At 42.4% G+C, this 7,430-nt stretch overlaps 1 long non-coding RNA gene across 4 annotated transcripts; it reads right to left on the reverse strand.

Annotated features, from left to right (window-relative positions):
• Positions 1–641: 641 nt before the first annotated feature.
• Positions 642–5,993, reverse strand: LOC142492084 (uncharacterized). 4 transcript variants are annotated; one of them, XR_012800724.1, is made up of 4 exons: positions 5,972–5,993; positions 2,868–2,952; positions 2,264–2,391; positions 642–2,142 (listed from the first exon to the last, which is right to left on the reverse strand). It is a non-coding gene; the product is annotated as an uncharacterized LOC142492084 (long non-coding RNA). The 4 variants fall into 4 exon arrangements; XR_012800723.1 differs by lacking the exon at positions 5,972–5,993 and adding an exon at positions 3,904–4,341; XR_012800721.1 differs by lacking the exon at positions 5,972–5,993 and adding an exon at positions 3,359–3,450.
• Positions 5,994–7,430: the final 1,437 nt, after the last annotated feature.

A 7,430-nucleotide genomic window follows, 5' to 3' on the forward strand; every position in this document is an offset into this window, starting at 1 on the left:
CCTTCCACGGCCGGGCAACGCCGGGTATATCAGCTAGTATATATATATATATATATATATATAATCAAAAAATAAATAGATGATACCGTTCTGTGGCTAACGAAATGCTTTTATTTGTGCGAGCTTTCGAGATACACTGATCTCTTCTTCCGGCGATGTTACAATGAATGAAGCAAGGATAACTTAAAAACAGTGTCTCTTGGAATGTTATCTGTGCTTGTCCTTCCCCCGGTGTGGATGTGTTTTATGGCTAGAGGTGTCAAAGGGTAACTGAAAGCAAGTGAAGAAAGAGTGTTTTATGGCTAGAGGTGTCAAAGGGTAACTGAAAGCAAGTGAAGAAAGAGTGTGTATGTGTATCAGTGTGAATAAAAAAAAATATATATATATATATATATATATTGTGGTAATTTTGGGGGGGTTTCTGAGAGCTTGCTGGTTATCTGTGTGTTTGTTTACTTTGTCCAGCTGGTCTCCGCTGTTTTGGAGGTTGGTGGCTCCTCCCACCCAGGGTTTTAAGCTGGCTCCTCCCACCCAGGGTTTAAAGCTCGCCCCTCCCCACTGTCCAGGTAAGTAAAAATAGAACAAGTAGGCGGTGCACTACTGCAGTCAGGGTTAAAGGGAATCCAAGTCCACACGCAAAATGATGAATAAAAAGGTTATTTATTTAAAGTGCATATACACTAAAAGGGTTCTACAGAGAGAACTCTGACGCGTTTCGTCTCAGCCTGAGACTTTGTCAAAGAGTATCAGGTACTATGCATGGTGACGTATATATAGTGAAACCTAACTGCCCATTGGTTCATTGTAATTGATTGAACCAGTGGCACCACAGGTGATAATTAAGTTTATAAAGATTAACCAGGAGACATAATTCCCCCTGATAATCAATGGTATGCACACATATTACATCATCATGAATGACCAGTTGTATAAACGAGATACTATAAGACACAAGATAAATTAAAAACAACATTTGTATACAAGAAATATGTTGTATAAATTGCAAGTGCCTATAACTAAGTAGCACAAGATCGCAACAAACATATATATAAAACAGAAGGTTTGATTAAACTCTTATGTATCTAAACAAGAGCATAACATGGCTTCAAACACATTTAAACATACATGGTAGAAAATGTCTAAATCAATCTTCACAATATTTATGTCTTATTCAAAGGATACACTATTCGATGTAAATGGATTCATGTACTGTATATGAAAAATAGTTAATTATAATATATAATAGCAAAGGGCACCTAAATAAATGATAAAATGATGTCAAAAATTAATAAATATATATAGACTTAATTAAATAATATTATTATTCTTAAATTTAACAGAAAAAAGTGTACTTGTGTAAAAATATTAATATTATAGATACGAAACTCTATGAACAAAATACAGTGAATAATCTATAAAAAAGTGTTCAAACTAAAAAGTGCTTTAAATCCCAATCTGTATTAATCCCGATTGGATCTAATGTATTCATAACATGAATCCAATACATCTCTCTTGTATTGAGTCTGTTTAATCTATCTCCGCCTCTAGGGTGGACTTTAACATGTTCCAATGCTGAAAATGAAAAATTAGAGATGTTACCCATTTTACACAATGAAAAATGCCTGGAAACAGGATGCAACATATCTTTTTTCAAAATATGTCTAATGTGTTCTTGCATTCTTATTCTAACAGGTCTAATTGTGCGTCCAATATACGACATGTTACAACCACATTGTAGGCGATAGATTACATGACTTGTGTGGCAATTCATGAAACTATTAATACGATGGTTACCCTCACATGTTGCAATATTTTTAATTAAACCTCAAGGGGACGCGGCGGTATTGCTACCACTGTACCTCCTTACCACTACATAGCCCCTACCCGTGCATCAGCCGTTATCACTCGATCAAGTGGGGCGATTATTACAAGATTATCCCATATATATATTACACTGGGACTCTGAACGGAAGTTGACTTTCATTTATTCATATTCTGGATGATTGATATTGCTGTTACACAATTTGGAGCATCAGCGTTTCCTATGAAGTGATTCTAGGATTTTCTTTGCTTGTCCAGGTAAGTAGGTTTTCCTTTCATGCAGCTGGTTGCGACAGGTTCAATGCCAGGACCATCCTTCCCCTAATTATAGAGGTAAATAAGGATTTTAATCAGTTAGTGTTTAGGACCTGCGATATTATGGTCATGCCTTGAAAGTGACTCGCAGGCTTATACGCTTTGGCCAAAGGGTTAACTAAATTACCCTTTTTTTCAAAAGATATATAGTTATTTCACTGTGTATTTTTGTCACATTGGATGTCGTTCTGTCACACATGCTGTTAGGATCCTGCTATAAATTATGTTTCTTAGAGAGGCTGTCTTTAGGAAATCCTAAAAATGAAGAAAATGACACTTCTTTAGACAGACAAGTTATTCCACCCAAGAAAATAGGACAACTCTTTATGACATGTTTTGTACAATGATAGGAGTCAGGGTGTGTGTCGAGACAAGACATTTCTATCATCTGAAAACCTATCATTTGCTGCAGAATTGTCTTGCTTGAAGAGGTTATCAGGGCTTCCTTTGTAATGAGTGACTTACTGTAACTGTTCAAGTAAATACTGTATACAAAGAAAGGGTAAAGATCTAAAGATAAGAGTTCTTCCAGTAGAAGTGACAGTGTCTGTTAACTCTTTCAGTTCAAACACCTTAACGCCCATGGTGATTCAAAGGGATATTTGTGAACTCTGATGACGCAAATATTACAGTCAGAGAAAGAAAAAAAAATTGTGTTTATAATTGGCAAAAACACAATACAAGTCAAATACTGTCTTACAAGAAAAGAAATGCACAATTGTAATACTTACAAACTGGAGAGACGTAAGTTGCGTTTGGCTGTAGGCTTTGGTTAAAGAGCACCTTCATCATGAGCTGGCATAACATTAAATGCATCTTAAGAGAAAAAGATGGAAAGCATATACTGCATTACTGATGGTGCAACCAGAAACTACTACTAACTACTAACAATATATCAATGTATATTTACAGAAACTATTCACTGGTAGCCATGGCTGAATGAGTTTAATACGGGAAATGTCAGTGATTAGTAGCTGTAATTAGATATTATATGATCCCTTTTGGCAAATGTAAACTATTTGTAGAATTAAGGTACCAGTATATTGGGAAAAAATACCGTTTAATAGTTATGTGAACTGGCAGAATATGTTTTTAAGATAAGCTTTGAAGAGCAATGCTTTGTTCCTCAGATCAGGTGGCATTGATCTACACATGATATGTAAGGTGACCAGGCGTCCCAGTGTCCGAAAAGGCTAAGTAAAAGGCCTAATTTGTTCTGTACTGAAATTGTTGATCCAAAGGTCTTGATAATTCCTTCAAACCACGCATGCGCTCACTGTTCTCAGTAACAGACGCTCGCAGGCGTGGCGCGATGCACGAGGAGGTGGCTGGGATAGGTCCATGGGAAGTAAAGGCGCACCACTGCAGTGTTTGCTGTATAAGACCCCGTGCAGCTTTTTGCTTGCCTTGAAGAAGAGCCTGCGACTCGACAATTTATCTTTTTTCAAAATAGTATTGAGTGGGCTTGTTCAATTTGGAGACACCGGTGGCATATTTACTGTGCAGCTATATTTTATACTGCTGTGTCTCTGTAATGTCGCCAAACTAGAACACAATAATAAGGTTAAAGAAAAAGAATCAACAGAAACACCAACAATCCTGAGTTCCTCATAGGAAATAAGTCATATGCCTTCCTTATAGGATCTGGGAAGGTCATTTTTACACAGTGTGTGTGACACAGTGTGTGCTAACAGTGTATTTTGGTTCTATTAAGGAAATAAGGCTTGTAGAGCAACATGAAGTGCAATGCACTATTTGAGAAATTACATTTTCGGTTACCCATGACGATCGGTCTGATATTGACGATCACATCAAATCCAACAAGCAGCAGAGAGCTCTGAATGCAGCCAGCTCGAGCCAAACAGTTGCATCTTTTTTTTTAAGAGGCATGAATTGGGAAAAGATGATTATATTTTAGCAGTGCGTTTCACACACTCATACACAACCACAGCTTTAAGTCTACAGACTACCGAAAGCAATGGGTCCCAGGTTCATGTGATCCAGGCATAACTGGAAAACCCTCCAGAATCGCAACCTGAATAATGGCCCCCTGTCAGCATTAACCAACAATGGGCAGGGCCATCGAAAGGGGGGGACAGCCGGTATTGCTGTCAAGGGCCCCAGCCTCTGCAACACTACTGTTTCCATTCTGTGCAGGCAAGCCGGGGCCTCCTCTTTCCTGGCTGCCGCCTTCCTCCCTTCTCTCCTGCAGTACTGCAGGGCCCTCCCCTTTCCTCAGCATGCCCTCCTCTTCCCTCAGCACCACTCCCCTCCCTTCTCTCCTGCAGGACTCCAGGGCCCTCCCCTTCCCTCGGCACTGCCCCTCTGTCCTTCCCTCCCCAGGCCTCCACGGGCCTGCTGGGCTCTACTGTGCACGGCCATGCGGCTCCAGCAAGCCCATCCATGGGCCCCAGGTAAGTCCACATGCCCCAGGCCCCCCTTATACCAACCTCCCAGGCACCTTACCCACCCGAACAGGGGAGAGGGCTTATTTGTATGTGTGTGTTTGGGGAGTGGAGCATATTGTGTGTGTGTGTGTGTCACTGTGTGTGTGTGTCACTGTGTGTGTGTGTGTCACTGTGTGTCTGTGTCACTGTGTGTCTGTGTCACTGTGTGTGTGTGTATGTCACTGTCTGTGTGTGTGTCATTGTGTGTGTGTGTCATTGTGTGTGTGTGTCATTGTGTGTGTGTGTGTGTGTGTCATTGTGTGTGTGTCATTGTGTGTGTGTGTGTGTGTGTGTATGTGTCATTGTGTGTGTATGTGTCATTGTGTGTGTGTGTCATTGTGTGTGTGTGTGTGTCACTGCGTGTGTGTATCACTGTGTGTGTCACTGTCTGCGTGTGAATCACTGTGTGCGTCACTGTGTGTGTACGTGCGTCACTATCTGTGTGTGCATGCATCACTGTGTGTTTGTGTGTCACTGCCTGTGTGCGTGTCACTGTCTGTGTGTGTGTGTGTGTCACTGCGTGCACGTCACTCTATGTGTTTGTGTGTGTCACTGTGTGGGGGCATATATTGGGGTGGGAGGTGATTGAGGGTGGTAGTGGAGAAAAATACATGGGAGTGGGAGAGGTGGGGGTGTAAGAGAAAGGGGGGAAAGGAAAGGGTGATGGGGGAGTGTAAAAAGGGGGGTTGAAAGATAGGTGTGGGAGAATGGGGGAGTGTAAGAGAAAATGGGGAGGGAGGTTCTTGCCAGACCTCTGACACGTGGGGGGGCGGTGGAAACGTTAGTCCTGGGCCCCGGGAAAGCTGTCTGCGGCCTTGACAATGGGCCTGCCACCTGAGGCCTTACCTGCAGAAAGGCTCCCACCCGCTTCACCCGGTGGCGGCGTTCAAGTTTTCCTGAATCCCATGCAGCTTTAACAACTGCGCTTTTCCCATTTGATCCATTTTGGATTGGCAAATCAGGAAAATCACCTGATCAGACTCAAACACTACATCATCAACTTCCAAGCCACCCCACACACCCCTTTTTTTAAATAAACTAATTCGCTCACTCTTAGCGCCATGAGAAAGGTCAACAAAAGCCAGTCTGAACCATTTCCCCTCAAACTGATAAACCAACCTGCTGTGCGGCCCTCGCCAGGCCATTTAAAAATTGCGGCATTATTGGCCTAAATCCCAAACCCGCTACTGCTCTACAAACCATCAAAGCTTTCGCCACTTCTTTCAAACCAAATTTTAAAAAAAATTCAAAAAAGAATGTGACACTCCAGCTATTTCCTCTCCACTGATCCCCTTTCCCCCACTCAATCCCCTGTCCCATAACTTTAACACAAAACTCCCTTCGTGACATCCCTACATATTCTTTCAATGTAGCCACAAATTCCCCACCTCATACCCGGAGCAACAGATGCCCGCACAAAGTTCATGACCTGTTTAATCTCAACTCCCACAGCTCAGGAGGACACCGCTTCCCGCACTGCTCCACAACTGGCACCAGCCAGTTGAATGCCACCAACTGTAAGTGACACAAAGAATCAGTGATCCTGTTAGCCACCCCCTGAGAGTGCATAGCCCGAAAATAAATCTTCCACTTCAAACATTTAAACTCAAATAGCATCAAATGCACCACCACTGGAAGGGAGTGAGCCGCCAGGTCATTTACAGCCTCAACCACCCTCATATTGTCTGTTCAAAACCTGACCTCCCTGTTGGTTAACCACTCTCCCCACAGCTCCACTGCCACTACCAAGGGAAACAGCTCCAAAAATGTCAGATTCCTAACAAGAATACCTAACAAGACTTAACTCAACCCTCTGAGCTGGCCACCTCTCTGCACTCAATGAGCCCTGAAAGAACATTCCATAACCCACTGATCCCACTGCATCAGTATATAAATGGAGCTTCATATTACTCAAAGCCCAGGCCTTTCCAGGATACTCCCATTATATGACCCTAGAATTACTTTCTAAACCCCCAAAACCATATGGACTTCTGTAGTCTCTCTAATGGAATGATGAGGGCACCTCACCCCAATTGCGGTTGCTGTCAGCCAGTGCCAAAAGCATGTCCCATTGGCATCACCCGAGCAGCAAAAACTAGATGACCCAACAGCGATTGGAACGGCCGCAGCATTGCCTTCCTTCATGGAATTAAACCAAACAACAAGGATTTCAACACCTCTAGTCTTTGTCAAAGACCCGCAAGGGTTGAAACGCATTAGAGTACTACTGGGGGTTATCTCTTTTTATTCTCCCTTTTGTGCATGATTTAATAAATTCATTTGACTATAACAGCACGATCCAGCCTTGCATTTTTGCCCAGTAGTGCCCGCTGATTTTCTCTCTTCATTGGGAGATTCGTTTGCTGACTATCCAAAGCCAGGAGCATGCCTCCCAAGCAGAGCAAGGAGATCCAGTTAGTGATTTTCCATACTACCCCAGGTGATTTGGCCATCTTTGCGGGACTTTGCAGATGGGGGCCCGGTTTTGGTTATGAGCCCTCCACCGGTCATCCCCGTCTCCTCTTTGATGTCTCATCGCTAGGCCATTTCCCTCAATAGGGGCTGAAGTCATTATTTTATATGTTTATTGTTCTCGCTCCATTGATCAATATGTATTGGCAACATTGATATCTGATATTTGATTTCAACAAGGATTATACACTCTGCAGCACTCATCATTTTGGGGGGGACCGTTACCCTTATCTATCATCTGGTTGTAAAAGACATACAAAGAGAATCAGTGTTGTATACAGTATAGGTGTGATTTATCAATCTCTGATGGCAAGGATTGTCTATGAAGATTATCCCATAGGTTGCAATTAGCATGTTTTTCTTTGCTACATACTG

Source organism: Ascaphus truei, chromosome 4 (assembly GCF_040206685.1).
Source record: "Ascaphus truei isolate aAscTru1 chromosome 4, aAscTru1.hap1, whole genome shotgun sequence".
Taxonomy (NCBI): Eukaryota; Metazoa; Chordata; class Amphibia; order Anura; family Ascaphidae; genus Ascaphus; species Ascaphus truei.